Consider the following 20,302-nt stretch of genomic DNA (forward strand, 5'->3'; position numbering starts at 1 on the left):
GGCCAGAACATAAAACTCAAAATTTGGTTTCCGTTTTCTTTTTCAGGAGTGCTCTTCACATATTATATTTTCTATTTTTACTTTTTAAAACGTTGCACAGGGTTCCTTCTGTGTTAAGTCATCGCATTTACTATCAGATTTTATTTCTTGGACAACATAACAACAAGCAGCGCATGTCTTTGTATTACGTTGAAAAAGCCCAAAAAATATCGCGCCTTGTGGCATGGAGATAGTCAGGAATTCTGGACATTGCATCTTCACCGTTTGGCCGAACATCACGGCAATGCACATGCGTAAGTGAATGGGCAAAATTTTACAAAGCTTTATTTCAATATATCGGCCGAATATCTTCAAGCTTCAACTGACTGCAACGAGAGGGTAGTGTCTTCTACGGTATGTATTTATGGCGCTTAGTTGGACATTGGCGGTGTTTCAAGCAGTGTGTTGGTCAGGAATGGGTGGTTATGTCACACGACGAGAGCAAATTGTTTTGCACACTCCAAGCAAAGGGTACATTGACATTAAGAAGCACCATATTTAAACCGTAAATTGACTTACTACAGCTGGAGTTTGAGCGGCAATTGCAAAAGCGAGTGCCATTCAGTCTGTTTCTGCACGCATGTTTTTATGAGGCAGCAGGGAAGAAGAGAGAGTGTATATGCGTGTGCACGGCTTAAGCGGGCGTGCGTATGCACTTCTGTTTGAGTGTGCGCGCGTGTTCGTGAACTCAATATTTCAATATGCGTGCGCACGAGCGAGTGTATACATATCCGACCATACGCGCGTTTGTGTCCATACAGCTCCGTATGCGTACGTACGTACATTTGTGTTCGCGTGTGCATGCGTGGGTGCTTTTAAATGCGTATGAGGGTGAACATGCGTCGTATCTGTGTGTGAGTTTGCGTGTATTGTGAGTTCTCCCAATGGAAGTTCATACAGACATAACGATGGTTCGCATCGTGCGTCCTTTACATATGCACGACCTCTGATTCATAGACACGCAAAAGACAAAAGTGCTGCGTGAAGAGCATCATTAGCCCAAACACGTGAGCTACCGTAACTCACGCCTCGTATATCGCTCTCATTTAAGCTTAGATAGCAAATGTATATTTCAAATCAAACAGGCCACCGAAAAAGGAAAGCTCAACATCATAGAGTGAAGGATAGAGAAGGGAAGACGAGAGGCAGGGAGGTAAGCATAGACCAGCCCGTTTGGCTACAATAAACATGGAGAGGGGAAAAATGGTTGTAATTTAACGGTAAATGCGAGAGAAATGTGGTGGGCATTACGGCACACCAGGTGAGGTCCCGGATCCCTGGCGAATACCACGTTCACCACAATGTAAATTGCTGTTCAGGAGCTCACTAGACACACATCTGGACTTTTCGAGGAGTGAAGTGTTACCGGCGGGGGTCTGGAGCAAACCACCGTGCAAACACACACACGCTGATATATATATATACATATATATGAATTAAAGATAACTCACCCATATGACTAGCTTGCCAAACTTCAAGCGCTCACACTTTTTCTCGCTTTCACAATAGTAAGGTTTGCATTAAAACACAACCATAGAAATAAGACAAAAGACTGAATAGAAAAAAAATTGGAGGTGCCGAGAGAAAACGCTGCAGTACACACTGTCCAGGTGCTTTCACGAAGCACAGTTGGTCTTTTGTGGCCTTGCGTATCTAATAACTCTTAAACCAAGTTCTCAGGATAGCTTTCTCTGAACGTGGTATCGGGTCGAAACAGCAAATAGTAGCTCATGGAGCATAGCGCTGACGACGGAAGTGGCAGAGAAGGTTTGCTATACTGTCTCGTCAGCCCCCGAGAATCACATGCCGCGCTGCCGTCCATGCCCAGAAGATTGTAAGTGGGACAGCCAGCAATTTGCAACACAACATTGTATTGCGATGGGAGAGTCCAGGTGAGAGAGACGGTGGTTATGAATAAGACACCGTATTTTCGGCAGCAAGTTAGGAACGCATGAATGAATGAATGAATGAATGAATGAATGAATGAATGAATGAATGAATGAATGAATGAATGAATGAATCGTGGAACGAATGAACGAACGAATTCGTTTATTGAGAAAAAGGAGAAAACTTCGGAGAAGCACGTCTGAGCACGTTGAAAAAGGAGTGGGGGAGAAAAGAGGAAAAACTGGAGTCCAAGTGCCAGGCGTAGTCGTAGTTTACGGTTAAAAACATTTAAGCGGGAGTTCGTGAAACCGGTTGAATTCCAGTGTAGATGTGTGATGTGGCGAGCAAATTATTGGAGTTACCGCCCTGTTGATTCTTCTAAGTGGAATAGGCTCTCACCTCTCTTTGTATTAAACGTTTACTAAATAGCAATCTTGACAATTACTTATTTATCGGCCATCCCTCGCCGCGTATTTCTTAGAAGGAGGTTCTTTGGATTAGAACTGCGCTGTCGCGAAAGTTAGGACCATACCGTGACTCCTGCGTTACTGTGGCCATACTCGTGACCCTTGCGATTGCTGGGTACTACAAGTATGAGTTTACTGCAGAAGTTAGAGAACAGACAGTTTGAAATAGAGGTTCTCGCCTTACATGCGCTTAACGCAAGCACCTTTGCAGCGTGTTACGATGCGCGTCCGTTGAAGACAGACTTTAATCTACGCGAACGCAAACATAGTAACGCATTAGAAGACAGGGTGCCGTCTTCGGCCTTGGTTAAACATATCCGAGCCAACCCAATCTATTAGCTATCATGCTGTCGTTTATATGCAATGAGATTATATGATTTAACTCCTTGAGTGGCCTTCCCAGCCACCGCCTAGGGGAGTTAGTGAAGCCGCCAGCGGCCATATTGTTACCGGAAAAAGGGCGCGAAACTCCAGCATTGGTGGCCGCGGCATCCACGCGTCACTCGCTGCGTTTGCGGTTCCGCGGTGAAAAATAAAATAAACCACTTTAAGAAGTATACCACTCCGCTGATTTCTGTCACTCATGTAGACAAAGAAAATACGGTTTCGATTGGTTACCGCAGGCTTTCGGAACGGTATCATTGGGACATTTCGCCAATCGCAATTCCTCGCTTGGTTAAACTATGAATTGCCTCTCCATACAAAGTAAGCTTGGATGATGTGATCCCGCCGTGGTTGCTCAGTGGCTGTGGTGTTGGGCTACTGAGCACGATATCGCGTGATCGAACCCCGGCCGCGGCGGCCGCATTTCAATGGGGGCTAAATGTGAAAACACCCATGGTACTTAGATTTAGGTGCACATTAAGGAAACACAGGTGGTCTAAGTTTCCGGAGTCCTCCGCTACGGCCTGTCTTATAATCAGAAAATGGTTTTGGCACGTCAAACCCTATAATTTTTTGGGTGATGTTAGTGCTAAGTGAAGATTTACCACTGTTTGATCACTAATTGACGCGAAACATCTGCAATACACCTTCCCGTATTTTCTTTCATATATATATATATATATATATATATATATATATATATATATATATATATATATATATATATATATATATATATATATATATATATATATATATATACATATATATATATAGATATAGATAGAGGATGAGAAAGGCATGGAGGTTAGCCGGAAGAGATTCGGGTTAACTACTCTGCACTGGAGGAGTGGTAACGGGAAAGGAAAGACGGGAAAAATAGCGGAGAGGAAAAGAACGAAAACAAATACAGAAGGGTGGGTACGTGAAACAAATATTGCCGAGATATTCATGGCACATTCTACGCTTCTGATAAAACATACAAATTCCTGGACAGGTTTCCTTGACGCAAGTGCAGTTCATCAAGACCTGTGCTCAACTGTCAACTTCCGCATTTAAAATCAAACAATAACTACCCTACATTAAACACCTCAGATCTACGATGCATGACACATGGTGCGCGAGAACGTTGTGGGCGCTCCCGATTAAATTTCAGTGTGTTGGTGGCATCATCAGGCTGGGCTTCCTGTCGTTATCAGGAATAAGAATAGATGCCTCGGAAAAAGAATTATATTAGTTTTTCTGTACATCGCATAAGATGGGACAGCACGGATAAACGCACACACACACGCACACACCACAGACACACACACACACACACACACACACACACGCGCGCGCACGCACACACACACAGACACACACACACGCACACACACACACACACACACACATATATACATATATTTATATATATGGGATGAGACAGTCATGGATCATATGTTGGCACGTGGACTTGTTTATCTTTTGCGGGTGAACGCTTTTCTCCGTGTAACAAATGTTATCGCTCAGCGTAGAACGCGCCTGCATGTATCGGAAGTTTCACGAATGTTATCGATGGTTCTATCCGCTGTCTGTTGTCGCCGAACCATGTGTAATCTCTCTAGGGTAGCAGCATGGCCTTTTTGGGTTTCCATCATGGTGTTAACAGTGTAAAACGTGGACTGGACACGATACGAGAAGACCACACCACAAGCGCTGCGGTGTAGTCCTCTCGTCTCGTGTCCCGTCTACCTTTTGCGCTGATAACACCAGGAAGCTTGTGTAATCTGATTGCATGTATGAGCGACGCGAATGGTGTAGAACTTTCTGAACAATACGCGCGTAGAGTAGCATAGGTAATGGAAAGAGTGGACGCTCGTGCTGTTTCGCTGCCGAGCATGGAGCTTCGGTGATTCCGCTAGGTGGCAGAGCACATCAAGAAAAATGCGGCTGTGGCTGCGGCTCCGGCTAGCAGCTTGACAGGCGGCACGAGCACTGGGCACGATCCAACACGTGCGAAGCCTACTGGAACCGCGTCGCCAGGTTCTTTCTGTAAAATGCACCCGAGCATCGTTGTTGGGTTGTTCTGCCAGCGTCTGCTTCGTCGCCGTTTCGTGGCAAGGCCAAAGCTAGTTCTTTTGCGCGTTATTCACGACCTATTCTCTTCGCATTTTGTTGTGTCAGTGTTAGCCGTATGTACGAGTGACGTCGGCCTTGCAGCCATGAACAGCTGCTGCCCAGTTGCTACGCTGTCTTTCATTTCGCATTATTCTTTCTTTAAGCGCAGCAATGGGCGGTGATGCTAGCGATAACAGCGACGCGGCAGCATCGCAGCTGCGAGGCACGTTCGGTACAATGACGAAGCTAGAAAATAATATAAAATGGTTCGTTAAGAAATGCAGCCTATGAACACATGCCGTTCGGGGCAGAGAGCTCTATGTTACGCGCCGCGACTGCTGAAAAAGTATGGTGCTCTACTTTTGCAAAAGAAATGTAGCCATTTTTAAAGCAGTACATGTGCAATATTTGCAGTATGGCAATAATGAGCTCTCTTTCAACGTCTATTGCAGGCTATGTGCGTTCGAGCGTAATTAGCTGTTCTGAGTTAGGCTGAAGATAGGTGTTTTCATGTTTTAATTGTGTATGGAATCGTTACCGTAGAAAGTTCCTTGTTTCTCAGCATTTATAGCAGTACTTCCTTAACCAGAAATATACGCATTACATGAAGGAACACAGCATCTCCATTATAAAGCTTTGAAGATATTATCTCCATCATAATAGCTTTGAAGCCTCCGGAACCCCGCAGGGGCGTCTGCGTAAGCAGGCGTTTGGTGTGTTGCGACACCACGTACCCGAGCACACGAGGGTTGGACCCTCCCGCGTGTAGCCATGCGCGGCTTAGCCGTGTCTGGGGAAAAGGGGATCCTGGGGGTTGAGCCGAAGCTGGGTGTTTGGACCTTTAAGGCCCCCCGGCGGAGGCAACACACCTCTTCGGCCTCGGCTTCACATAGACGGCACCTCCAGACTGACCCACCTGGAGGAAATCGGCAGTCGCCTTTTCCTGTTTCTCTCTTCCCACAACCTTCGTCTTTCCCTTACATTCCACCTTTCCTGTGTTCTTCTCTTTTCTATTTACTTCCTTCTTCTTGGCGGCAAGGGTTAACCCTGTGTGGCTATCCAACCTTGGGTACACCATATTTGGTTATAGTGGCGGCGTACGACTGGCGTCGTGCAGACTTGTATGCAAGCTCTGCCGCGTCCCCTCGTTGGGCTCCGTGGTGGGTGGTCGGCGCTGTTGCCGAATTTTTGTATATTCTCATGGAAACTCCTTTCCCTAAACTTCCTGATCGCCCTCAGAAACGAGGGCGCACCGAAGATGTCTTTAAGTTTTTTCGCAACAGACTACAAAGCTTTCCCTGATTCCACGTCATCCATTCCGACAAACCTGAAAAGACGATGAGAATGATTTCACCTTTCCTTGTGTCAAAATGTCTTACCGAAGCACTTGGTGCAGGTTACAAGGCATCAAAGATGGCTAGTGGAGATATCCTTCTGGAACTCCGCGATGCGAAGCAACATGAAAGCCTTCCTAATCTAGTTAAATTTGGAGAAATTCCAGTCACTATATCCCCGCACCGAACTATGAATACGAGCCGTGGTGTTGTCTCTGATGATGATCTAATGGAGCTGACAGAAGCCTAATTGATGGAAGGCTGGACCGAACAGAATGTTATCAATGTCAAGCGAATTATGCTAAGGAGTGACGGTAAGGAAATCAAGACAAAGCATCTTATACTCACTTTTGGCTCAAGCATCCTGCCCGAGACAATCGAGGCAGGCTATGTAAAGCTACGTGTCAGACCCTATGTCCCAAATCCTCTTCGATGCTTTAAATGCCAGCGTTTCGGACACAGTTCCCAGAACTGCCGAGGCCGGCAGACATGTGCTAAATGTAGTGGCGGAGAACATACTTCTGAAAATTGCGAAAGCGCTCTACACTGTGTCAACTGTGATGGCGAGCACGCCGCATACTCACGCTCGTGCCCGTCATGGAAAAAAGAAAAAGAAATCGTGACGTTAAAAGTTAAAGAGAATATTTCATTTAAAGAAGCGCGCAGGCGGGTTTCCTACCTGCCCAAGGGCAGCTTTGCCGATGTGGCGCGTCAGGGGGCAGCGCCACAACGGCCTCCGGCGACTGTCCGACCCACACCCAGTGAGGCGGCAGTGACGCCTCCCGCCCCCCCGGCGGCTGCAGCTAGCGCTGCTACGCCAACCCAGCAGAAGGGGCCATCTACCTTCGAGCAGGTGGCCTCAAAGGTCTCTTCCAGAGGGACGAGGCCTTCTCGAACGCAACGCTCGCAAGAGCGCCTGTCCAGCACCTCTTCCGAGGTGATGGACACAACCAGCCAGACGGCGCCGCCAGCGCCTAAGGAGCGGCGAGATTCTCGCAATAGCTCCCAAAAAGAAAAGCACCGTATCTTGGCGCCCTCAAAGGGCTCCGTGAGGTAACTCGTCTTTCTTAAACACACAGCACATAAACCACATTCAATATGGATACGCAAATAATACACTGGAATGTCAGAGGTCTGCTGCACAATCTTGATGATATCAAAGAACTCCTATACAAGTATACTCCAAAAGTGCTGTGTGTTCAGGAAACACACCTCAAACATACGCAAACAAATTTCCTTCGACAATATGCTATATTTCGTAAAGACCGCGATGACACCCTCGTCTCATCCGGCGGTGTTGCAATCATTGTAGACAGAGGTGTTGCTTGCCGGGAAGTAGAACTTCGTACGCCCCTAGAGGCAGTTGCTATCCGAGGGGTGTTGTTTGATAAGCTGGTCATTATCAGCTCCGTATACATTCCTCCAAATTATCAACTTAATAAAAGCGAATTTCAACACTACATAGATGAACTTCCCGAGCCGTACATAGTTGTCGGAGATTTAAACGCACACAACAATTTGTGGGGAGACTCTCGTTGCGATGCGAGAGGTCGTCTAATTGAAAACTTTGTTTTTTCCTCAGGAGCATGTATACTTAATAAAAAGGAGCCGACGTACCACAGTGTGGCACATAATACATACTCCTCGATAGATTTAAGCATAGTGTCGAGTACACTAATGCCGTACCTTGAGTGGTCCGTTTTGAAGAACCCCTTTGGAAGCGACCACTTTCCAGTTATATTAAACTTGACCAAACAAGATGAATCCTTGCCACATGCTCCCCGGTGGAAGATCGAGTCGGCTAACTGGGAACTTTTCCGCGAACTAACATATACAATCCGGGATGAAATCGATTCTTTCAATATAGACGATGCTGTGGTGTATATCACATGCCTTATAATTGAGGCTGCGAGAAAATGCATTCGCGAAACTAATGGAATGTCGAATAAGCGTCGTATTCCATGGTGGAACGAAGAATGTAAAAAAGCACGGAAAAACCAGAACAAAGCTTGGGGACGACTTCGCGACTTTCCAACCGCCGAAAACTTGATTAATTTTAAACAAATAAAGGCTCAGGGTAGAAGAACACGTCGATGTGCTAAAAGGGAGAGCTGGGAGAAATACATCTCTGGCATAAATTCCTACACGGACGAGGCGAAAGTCTGGACAAGAGTGAATAAATTAATAGGCCAGCAGGCGCATCCTCTACCCTTGGTTAGCACCCACGGTGATAGCCTGGAGGCTCAGGCGGATTGTCTAGGTGAACACTTTGAATATGTTTCAAGTGCATCGCACTACACAGAATCTTTCCTGAGGTTAAAAGAATGTGCAGAGAGACAGCCTCTTAATCACAAAGACTCCTCGAATGAAGCTTACAATCGTCCATTTAACTTAGCGGAACTAAAGGCGTCTCTCGCTTGTTGCAAAAACTCGGCGCCAGGCGGCGACCGCATTATGTATGAAATGATTAAATACCTCCACCCAGAAGCACTGAAAACACTCCTATCTATTTTCAATGCCATGTGGGCGGCTGGGTGTATTCCGTCCTCATGGAAAGAAGCCATAGTCATCCCGATCCTTAAACAAGGCAAAGACCCGTCCTTAGCCAGCAGCTACAGGCCAATAGCGCTAACAAGCTGTCTGTGCAAGCTGTATGAACAAATGATTAATCGGCGCTTAATCTCTTTTCTAGAAAATAACAAGACACTAGACCCCTTCCAGTGTGGGTTCCGAGAAGGTAGATCGACAACAGACCACCTCGTCCGCATCGAGGCGAACATCAGAGATGCGTTTATACATAAGCAGTTCTTACTCTCGGTATTCTTAGACTTAGAGAAAGCGTACGATACGACATGGCGCTTCGGTATATTGCGAGATCTTTCCGCGATGGGGGTCCGAGGAAATATGTTAAACACAGTCAAAAGCTACTTATCCAACCGCACGTTTCGTGTGAGAGTGGGCAACGCTTTATCTAGAACATTCACTCAGGAGACTGGGGTGCCGCAAGGGGGTGTGCTTAGTTGCACACTGTTTATTGTAAAGATGAACTCCTTGTATACAGTCATACCACGCACAATGTTTTATTCTGTATATGTCGATGACATACAGATAGGTTTTAAATCATGTAACATTGCGATCTGCGAGCGACAGATACAGCTCACATTAAACAAATTATCTAAATGGGCGGATGCAAATGGCTTTAAAATAAATTGCCGCAAAAGTACGTGTATACTCTTTTCAAGCAGAAGAGGCATAACACTAGTGCCAAAACTCACCATCAATCAAGAGCAACTATCTGTTAGCACTGAACACAAATTCCTGGGAGTAATTCTAGATTCCAAGCTTACTTTCATCCCCCATCTCAAATATTTGAAGGCAAGATGTTTGAAAACGATGAATATTTTAAAAATTCTGTCTCGCACAACCTGGGGAAGTGATCGAAAATGTCTCCTAAACTTGTACAGGAGCCTTGTCCGTTCTAGTCTTGATTATGGTGCTATAATCTATCATTCTGCAACACCGAGCGCCCTAAAAATCCTAGACCCTGTGCACCACCTAGGTATCCGCCTAGCGACCGGTGCTTTCAGGACAAGCCCTGTAGAAAGTCTCTATGTAGAATCAAACGAGTGGTCACTTCGTCTACAGAGGTCATATTCCAGCTTTACGTATTTTCTCAAAGTAAACTCGAATCCTGAACACCCTTGTTACACAATTGTAAATGATGTTTCCTGTGCCACACTTTTTAATAATCGGCGTACAGTCAGGCAGCCCTTCTCGCTCCGTATAAGGAATCTTAGTGAAGAAATGTCTGTCCCACTTGTAGAACACCATCTAATGCATCCAGCGAAGCTGTCACCGCCGTGGCAGTGGCAGCTCCCGGAATGTGACATGCCATTTATTGAAGTCAGTAAGCATGCTTCTGAGATCCACATTCGAATGCACTTCCGTGAACTTCGGTCGAAGTATTGCTGCCCGGAGTATTACAGCGATGCATCTAAGTCACAAGCCGGCGTCTCTTATGCAGCAGTTGGTCCGTCCTTCTCCGACTCTGGCATCTTGCATGCGCAGACAAGTATCTTTACGGCGGAGGCCTATGCATTATTATCAGCTGTAAAACACATAAAACAACTAAAACTAGGAAAGTCAATTATATATACCGACTCTCTGAGCGTTGTTAAGGCGTTAGTATCGCTTAAAAAGCACAAGAACCCTGTAATTAATGACCTTTATACGCTCTTGTGTGCTGTCTATGGGTGTAATCAACGTCTCATTATATGCTGGGTGCCAGGGCACAAAGGTATTGAGGGTAATGTGCTCGCTGACGAAATCGCCACATCCACAGCAAGAAAAGGTTTTAACTGTTCAATAGGTGTCCCCGCCATAGACTTAAGACCTTTTATTCGCAAAAAATTAAGAGATTATTGGCAACACTTGTGGGACTCGCAAACCTCGAATAAACTTCATTTAATCAGGCCACATTTAGGCACCGCCCCATATATAGCAAAATTACGGGAGACTGATGTCGCGTTCTGTCGACTAAGAATAGGGCACACATACAGTACACACAACTTCTTGCTGACTGGTGAGGAACCTCCTACATGTGGTAGATGTGGTAAGAGACTAACGGTCATCCACGTCCTCGTGGAATGTAGGGAAACAGAATGCGAGAGAAAAAAGCACTTTCCCTTGGCGTATCAACACCATATCCCATTACATCCTGCACAATTTCTCGGCTCGAACCCGTTATTCAACACCACATCAGTTTTAAATTATTTAAATGACATTCAAACATTGCACATTATCAGACCAAGTGTTACGTAGTACGGCCTCTTAGCAGAGGCTCCTGCTGCGTTTGTTACATTAGCATAGCACGTGTCTCCAAGCCCTTGCATTCAAGGGCCCTGGTGAGACATCAGTGCTGCGTTCACTACATGTTTTGTTTCATCATCCGCGTGTAACATGACAGTTCCATAGTTCACATCTCTGGTCATCGTCATTGTTTTAACACTTATTTATTTTACGCAATCCAGAGCGACTGATTTTAGGCCTATTTACAGCCATGCCACATCCACCATTCGAAGTACATTTCTTCACTTCACGAACAATCCATGGAAAAACCATCACAATATGTATGGCGCTCTTTGGTCATATCTGGCCCTTGCGCCAAAAAACCCCATACATCAAGCCTCCGGAATTACTTATCTGTCGTCTGTCATTCTACGTATTGCAGGAATCTCCAGCTTACTCAAAGTATACTCTATAGCCAAATGACATCATGCATACTCAAGGACAAATATCCAAGTGTCAGAAGACGATTGCAAGGCTTCCAATACAGCAGGTGAAGACCGCCAACACAAAGTGCTTAATTGCAGCTGTTTAATGACGGACACACCGGCTTACACATTCGCGATGAGGATGATGGTGCGTGCTGAATTATTTTTGTAGCCATTTTATTTGGGCACGCGACCACTCACATAATTTTGCCACCATAATTCACCCTACTTCGCAGAAGTACAAGAGAAAAACACATCTTTTTCTTCTAAAACAATCCCATTTCGAGCAAATTAATTGCTGGCGTGTATGTGCAGTTTTTATTTCATTACCTGGATAGTTGGACCATGTCTTCTATGTGTTTTACTTGTGCAAAGTTATTGCCATTACGACATTAATTTCCGACTGTTCTCCATTATACCGGTGTCACACGACCGCTTTCGATCGTGGTCAAGTCCGATCCGGATCGAAATTCTCGACTGCTATTGACGCCATCGCGTAGCTTGCGCAAAACAACCAATTGCGGCCAAACATTCAAATGGGATTTGGCTTGATCGCGCTTCAAAGTGCGCCGTGTGATACCCGTATTGCATTTCGCTGTTTCTTCCCGTTTTCATGTGTCTGCCTCTTACAATCTTACTGCAATAAATTGTTGTCTGCTATATTCGTGTTCTTGACTGTGCAGGAATTTGATTTATATTTAAAGAACATGGCACATTTATTTACGATACACCTTTTGGCGTGAGTTACTAGACGTACAATATCATAATCGATAAAGTTCTACTTCCTCAACAGTTGGCATCATTTTCGCGATAAGTTACAGCTTGAAACAGCAAATATGAATTTAACTGAAACTAACATAAAGTGAAACACTTTCGCGCGCTCGTCGTGATGTCGTCACAACATATGAACAGCGGCATAAGCGCCTGCATGACATCACTCGATTTAAGCAACTATATGGGTCACAAAAAAAGTTAAAGAAATAAAACTGAAATTCAGGCCTCCGAGATTCGGCGACCTGCGCTACCATCTTGGAGGCTGGTGCCTCTCGCCGATTCCGCTAGATGTGCTGAGAGGCAAAGTCGGCCGGAGGCGCCTATAGGAGTGTTCACTCTTTACGTTTAATATGTTACTCTGTGACACGCCGGCTACAGCGATTACTCGAGAACGTTCGATGGCTCATATATATAAGGCGACACGCTTGACCCGCTGATCAAATTTCGACGACCGCCGACCGTGGTCGCCGCTCTTGCTGTGCATTGAGTGTAACTTGCTTTTGGAGGCACAAGTTCGCCCAATAAAAAGTTAGTTTTGCCTTTCCCAGTGTTACAGTTGTATTATTCATCTTCACTACTACGTGACTATATATATATATATATATATATATATATATATATATATATATATATATATATATATTCTTACGCGTGGATAGACACCGACGAAAGAGGCCATTTACACCGGAGCCAGACAGCCAGGCGGACACTCGCTCGCGCTAAGGGAACCGACCAACTTGATCGACGTTCTCGCGGCGGGCCGTCCCTTGAGCATTGCTCTATTATATCGTAATACTACCCCCCCCCCCCCCTCACGGCGGCACAATCGCCGTCACGGTGGTGTTATATATCCTAGGCGCGTGGAGAATTGCAGGGCTTGAGTCGGTGACGTGGACAATGTCACTAGCTGTCACAGCGGAGGACGTAGTGGGCGTGGCTAGAACGACATCATAGGTGACATAGGTCACTTGGCGGATCACACGATATGGGCCTGTGTAACAGGAAAGCAGTTTTTCACAAAGGCCAACTTTACGCGATGGTGACCAAAGCAAAACAATGGTGCAGGGCAACAAATGGACATCACAGTGACGGAGGTCGTAGCGTTGCTTCTGTTCGTCTTGAGACCCTTGTAGACGAGCGCGCCCAAGTTGGCGAGCATGGTCAGCATGGGCGATTGCATCCCGGGCATAATCGCTAGTTGAAGCTGTGGCGGACGGAAGAACAGTGTCCAGTCGTAGCGTTGGCTGTCGGCCATACAAGAGGTAAACGGGGAAAAAAGTCAGCAGTTTCGAGACGGGAAGAGTTGTACGCAAAGTTAATGTAAGGTAAAGCCAGATCCTAGTCACGGTGGTCGTCTGAAACATATTTGGATAGCATCTCTGTAAAGGTGCGGTTGAAACGCTCAGTGAGGCCGTTCGTTTGGGGGTGGTAGGAGGCGGTAAATGTATGCGGTATTGAGCAGGCACGCATGATGTCGTCAATTACTTTGGCCAAAAACGTACGGCCACTGTGTGCTAGCACTTGACGCGGAGGGTAGAGGTGCACAGTTTCGCTGTAAAAAGTACTCATTCAAACAACCCTGACAATGACTCGGGTGGTCGAATGGTATCGTTTTCGCTCGACTCCGCACCGCGGACGCTTTCACATTTCAGTAGCTATGGCGTAGTGCTGCACTAGTTTTCATGGCTTGTGAAACTCGCACAAATTGCTATAGCGAAGAATCCAACTTCCATGTGATGGCGCTGAATGCCCAAACGGCCTACACCACTTGGCCAAAAAGCAGCTGCAGCGGTGAATCCTCCGCTCTTTCTTGGCTGGGTACCGCCGTCTGTCAGGCGCCGTTTTACTCACTGAGGGTAGCAAAGGGTGGCGATGGCGTATGCAACGTCACCACACCCCCAGTTTGGCGGCGGGAGATTTGAAATGCGATAAAGCTATTCGGACCCTTCAGGAGCAATTTTCTCATAAACTAAGTCTTTTCTTGGCAAGAAACAGGCGTTTCGATGTTTCTGGAATGGTATTTAAACAGTTCACGTCGACTTCGTATTTGCCTGCAGTGTCACTTAACACCGAGAGTGCAAGAATGGGGTTGAACATTAATATGCAGAAAAACAAAGATAATGATCAACAGCCTGGTAAGGGAACAAGATTTCAGGATCCCCAGTCAGTGTCTGTGAGTAATTACCTACGTCAATAACTCACATGGGGCCCTGCTAATGAGAAGTTAAATTACGTAATAATAAGATATGATTGAAGCGCATACGGCCGATATACTCAGGTCCTTACTTGAAGCTTAGCATTATCACTAAAAAGAAAGGTGCACAATCAGCGCATTCTGCCGGTGCTGACATATGGGGCAGAAACTTGGAGATTGACAAAGAAGCTCGAAAACAAGTTAGGAACCGCACTAAGAGCGATGGATCGAAGAATGATAGGCGTAACGTTATGAGACAGGGAGGGAGTGGTGCACATCAGAGAGCAAAATAGCGTAACCGATATTCTAATTGAAACTAAGAGAAAGAAATGGAACTGAGCAGGGCATGTAATGTGCAGGTTACGTAACCGGTGGAACATTAGTGTCACAGAATGGGCGCCAAGAGGAGGGAAACGCAGTCGAGATCGGTAAAATATTAGGTGGCATGATGAAATTAAGAAATTTGCAGGCGCACATTCGAATTGGTTAGCACAACACAGGGGTAATTGAACATCGCAGGGAGAGGCATTCGTCCAGCAGTGGGCATAGCATAGGTTGATGATGATGATGACTTGACCAACCAAGTAGCAACCACGAAGATGACGCTCAGGAGCAAGGTTTCAAGCATGGCTTGTGATGCCGACATCGAGTTAACTTGCCCAACACGCGAACATAAACATGTGGCGAAAAGCGGTCATAAACTTTAACTGCTTTATCTCGTTCTTCAAGCGGCAGGTTGCGCGGCTTCTCATGTTATCATCATCGTTATCATCATGAGCCTGGTTGCGCCCACTGCAGGGGAAAAGGCCTCTCCCATACTTCTCCAACTACCCCGCGTAAGTACTAATTGTGCCTATGTTGTTCCTGCAAACTACTTAATCTCGTCCACCCACCTAACTTTCTTCTGCACCCTGCTACTCTTCCCTTCCCTTAGAATGCAGTCCGTAACCTTTAATGACCATCGGTTATCTTCCCTCCTCATTAGATGTCCTGCCCATGTCCATTTCTTTTACTTGATTTCAATTAGCATGTCATTAACTCGCATTTGTTCCCTCACCCAATCTTCCCGTTTCCTATCCCTTAAGTTTATACCCATCATTCTTCTTTCCATAGCTCGTTGCGTCGTCCTCAATTTAAGAACTCTTTTCGCAAGCCTCCAGGTTTCTGCGCCGTACGTGAGTACTGGTAAGACAGAGCTGTTATACACATTTCTCTTGGGCGACAATGGCAACCTGCTTTTCATGGTCTGAGAATGCCTGCCAAACGCACCCTAGCGCATTTTTATTCTTCTTCTTGATTATTTCAGTCTCATGATCCGGATCCGCGGTCACAACCTGCGCTAAGTAGATGTATTCCCTTACCACTTCCAGTGCCTCGCAAGCTATCGTAAGCTGCTGTTCTCTTCCAAGACTGTTAAACATGACTTTAGTTTTCTACAAATTAATTTTTAGACCCACCCTTCTGCTTTGCCTCTCCAGGTCAGTGAGCATGCATTGCGTTTGGTCCCCTGAGTTACTAAGCAAGGCAATATCATCAGCGAATCTCAAGTTACTAAGGTATTCTCCATTAACTCGTATCCCCCATTCTTCCGAATCCAGGTCTCTGAATACCTCCTGTAAACACGCTGTGAATAGCATTGGAGAGATCGTATCTCCCTGCCTGACGCCTTTCTTTATTGGGATTTTGTTGCTTTCTTTACGGAGGACTACGATGGCTGTGGAGCCGCTATAGATATCTTTAAGTAGTTTTACATACGGCTCATCTACACCCTGATTCCGTAATGCCTCCATGACTAATGAGGTTTCGACTGAACCAAACGCTTTCTCGTAATCAATAAAAGCTTTATATAAGGGTTGGTTATATTCCGCACATTTTTCTATCAGGTGATTGATAGTGTGAATATGGTATATTGTGGAGCAGCCTTTACGGAATCCTGCCTGGTCCTTTGGTTGACAGAAGTCTAAGGTGTTCCTGATTCTAGTTACGGTTACCTTAGTTACAAACACAATCCCATATGTCCCGACATGGTAATATTTATATGTGGGCAATCTTTGAGGTCATCATTTGCGAAGTAATTAGTTCTATGTGTGTACTGAAGAAGATTCTGCAGAAGGGGAAAAGGACAACCTACTGCAATAAGACCTTCTCTCTCATGTCGGTATATCCCGCAGTAAGAGTTTATGTTGAGACCATGGCTTTGACCTCGGTGAATACCCACTGTAGCGCACTCGCCGGAATGGAACGTATGTCATAATTTCATCACGCTCAAGAATCTATGAAGTCGCCAATCCCCGGCATTGCTACGTTCCACGTTAGAAAATGCCTTTGTCGAATTTTTGGCGTCCGACATCGTGGTGACGTTCGCCTCCGTAGTTCGCATTGAAATAAAGGCTACAATTCGCACCAAAATAATGGACGCTATAAAATTTATTATCCTAACACGCCATGCGGAAATGAGCATGAAGCCACAGTTTAGTTGAATAGTGAATATAATTTTTTAACATTTAGTTAACTTCATGATGTACTCTGCGATTTGCGTTCTTAAATATATGTGCCTTTTTGTGCTACGAAGGCACACGGTGTAAGCAAGGCTTATGCAAACGCGACACCACAAGCTTGCCGAAGCCTTGGTTATCAATTTTATCTATTTGTTTACATATAAACTTCTCTGCGTACATAGCAGTAAATTGTATATTAGTGACAAAAAATACAATGGGAAATCAGGGACACAGTACTAAAAACAGGAGCGCACACTAAAGCAACAAAGTTAACGTAAACACAAATACGCAAAGAATACATAAACTTACAATAACAAATAAGCCACGTTCTACACTGTGGTATATGAATGTGTTTCGTTTGATCCTATGCTATTTCATGCCGAACGGATCCTTAAAGAGAATGAGGTCACTGATGCTAACAAATCATGCAGGCCGGTTATTCCATGTGATCGAAGGTTTAGGAAGGAATTATTGTGAGCGCGTAATGATTTTATGAATTGTGTCAGCGCCGCCCCAAAGATTGGCCTGGCGCAAAATAAGTATTCATAGTAGACACGGATCTTCTTCGTGCAATGTGGGCAGCAGGTTTGTAGAAAAATATCTCGACTAAAATTGGAAACCTTAAGAACGCTAAGTCATATTTTATGACAGAAGAGGATATCTCAGATAAATAAGTTTGCAATAAAACAATAGAGTCAAGAATTGTGGAATGAGATAACAATATCTGCCTAAGTATCATCATATCATCACTGCAAGAAACATATGCCGACGATGCTTTCTGCTAGGTAATACATCGCTACGAGCCGCGGAAAGTGCTGACATTTCAAACTGAACACCGTTTTCCCTTCCCCAGCCGGAGAGCCGACGTATATCGCACTGCTCTGATGTCGCCCGTAGTGACACGCAACTTCGACAATTATTCAAGGCAACATCTATTAGGGTTCTCTAATCTGTCGTTTCAATAGAAACAATAATGTTTAGAGAAATAATAAAACACACAAACCGAATATATCCGTGTTGTTGTTTGTTTCGCACCGCAGCAAGAGATATGTACTTCCGTTTTGCCTGCTTGCTCTAGCGTAGTGCAGTCACGCGCGCAGACAATGAAAGTGCGTCATTTTCTACCGGGTTCCAGCGCGCCATCATGTCCTGTTCACCACATGTGTCTGCCTTAGTATTTGCGTAGCGCTGATTTACGCCGCTAGTCAGGTGTTTTCGAGCACAGCGCGCAAAATGGTGTGCTGCACGAAACAAGACAAACGCAGCAACTCGCACACGGCGACGTCAGTGGAAGTGCGCCGCGCAGCAAATAAGCGACGGAAAGAATGAAGGCGGGACCCGTGACGTATGCGTCACGCGATGTAGGAGCTCCAGTACGGGAGAACGCAAGGAAGGAATTGCGCTTGCGGAGGATAGACGGGGCAAGCGGAGAGAGTGTCTCTCTTGGCATTGGCCTCACCTCCAGAAATTATGAGTTCGCGGCACTGAAATATTTCCCTCTCCGCTGTTAATGTACCAATTTGAAAAATTCTTGCCGCAGAACAAGTTAGCTGCGCTAGGAGACACGTAACAACTTCCACCGTATTACCGAAATTTGCTACGCGGACTGGTGAGGGGTCTTTCATTAAGGGATGTTTTTCGTCGTTGCAGACTGGCACTTTCGAAGTGACACTACACAGTTACCCAAGATGACATCAACGATGTTCATTGAAAAGCGAAACACAGCTAACGGCACATACCCAGTGGACGAATTTTGCATCAAATAGGTTCATTGAGTACCAGCAAAGTCCGAATGGAGCATATCTGTGCTGTATATTGCCATCATAGTGTTTAAATGAATAGCGGTACTTGCCGAGTCACGCTGATCCACGTTGGCGTGACCAGGGTCGCTATCTTGTACACGTTCGAAAAGCCGACGTTCGATTTCGCCTGGCGCGATTGTCCACGCTGCGCCGATATCGCGGCCTAGGCCAATCTAGTCCAATAGCGTTAGGCGTAATCGAGCGTGGGTTTTTCGAACGTGTACAAGATAGCGGCCCATGGTTTGGTGAAGGGTAGCACATATGCACACAAATCGCCACATACTCAGTGAGCTAAGCTATTCCGATAGTTAGTTTCGAACCCGCTTCCCTCAGCACAGCAGCCTGATGCCAGCCATTCGACCATGGTAGGCCGTAAAAGGGTTAGATAGATAGATAGATAGATAGATAGATAGATAGATAGATAGATAGATAGATAGATAGATAGATAGATAGATAGATAGATAGATAGATAGATAGATAGATAGATAGATAGATAGATAGATAGATAGATAGATAGATAGATAGATAGATAGGAGGATTTTCGAATGGGCTATAGTAGGCAACTAATAGTATTCGCATTAAAATGAACCAATATATCTCCTTTATTAACTTTGCTTTTGATATTAAAGGAAGTTTTAGCTCTGTAGTTCCTAGGTCAGTTTATGGGATTAAATAAAGCGTGATGTTGAACAATGAATGCAATGATCTGGATAAGATTTCCTGAATTAAAAAAAAAGGTTACGACCTAGTTACTGTACCAAGTGTAGTTTCAAATTATGCCATAAATGTTTCTTAGAAATTCTGTGAGAATTACCAAAATTTAGGAATAAACAAGTGTCATGCTTGCAAATATGAAACCATGCTGTCAAAAAGAGCGTATCACACATATGTAAATCACCCCTACTAATTCACCTCAAGAGTACAAAGGTCATGGCTTATGCACCACTCTGAAAAAAAATTTGTGAGTAGGACTCGCAAGTCCGAAGTAAACACTGTTACAATCCTATGTAATCTGCGAGTTCATATACAAAATTTGTCTGCAATATATATTCTGACCAATGCAATTTCAAGAATTTGAATATCTGTTTTTGATCCACAGCTATAGATTTTAAAACTTCGTGCTTCTTTATTCATTTTCTCAATTGCCGGCCATATTACTAATTGCCTTGTAATATTACTAATATTACAAGGTTGGCTGCTTCGTGACTGGCGACGAGGAAGCGGCAGGGCGTTCTTGATCTCCTCGGCAGGGGCCGGCCTGCAGCATGCATTTACGCCGTCATCCGACGGGAATCGACTTTGTTCATCGATCAGAATGCGAACTCATAAAAATAAGGCCCATAATCTTTATCAAGATAAATCGGCAAGGATATTTCCTAAAATTTAGTATGACGTTACGAAGCACACAGCTCTCCTAAAATACTTGGTGTCGAATGATCCCATGGCTGCACAGAAAATACAGATATGATCTTCATATTTTTTCAAGTTTGAGCCATACGCCGTTCTTAGGGTAGGCCACCATGAATGTAGATTCAAGCTCCAACGCATTC

The 20,302-nt window shown here is 45.0% G+C and overlaps 1 protein-coding gene across 6 annotated transcripts in view; it reads right to left on the bottom strand.

The window, feature by feature from the left end:
* The window catches only part of LOC126534366 (cytochrome P450 3A12-like), a 65,982-nt gene extending 47,886 nt beyond the window's left edge, over positions 1-18,096 (bottom strand). For all 6 annotated transcript variants that reach the window (XM_055072829.2, XM_055072831.2, XM_055072830.2 and 3 more), the window contains exon 1: positions 17,954-18,096. The gene's annotated coding sequence lies outside the window, so the exon portion shown is untranslated. The remainder of the gene's footprint in view (positions 1-17,953) is intronic.
* Between the last annotated feature and the right edge of the window lie 2,206 nt (positions 18,097-20,302).

Source organism: Dermacentor andersoni, chromosome 7 (genome assembly GCF_023375885.2).
Source record: "Dermacentor andersoni chromosome 7, qqDerAnde1_hic_scaffold, whole genome shotgun sequence".
Taxonomy (NCBI): domain Eukaryota; kingdom Metazoa; phylum Arthropoda; class Arachnida; order Ixodida; family Ixodidae; genus Dermacentor; species Dermacentor andersoni.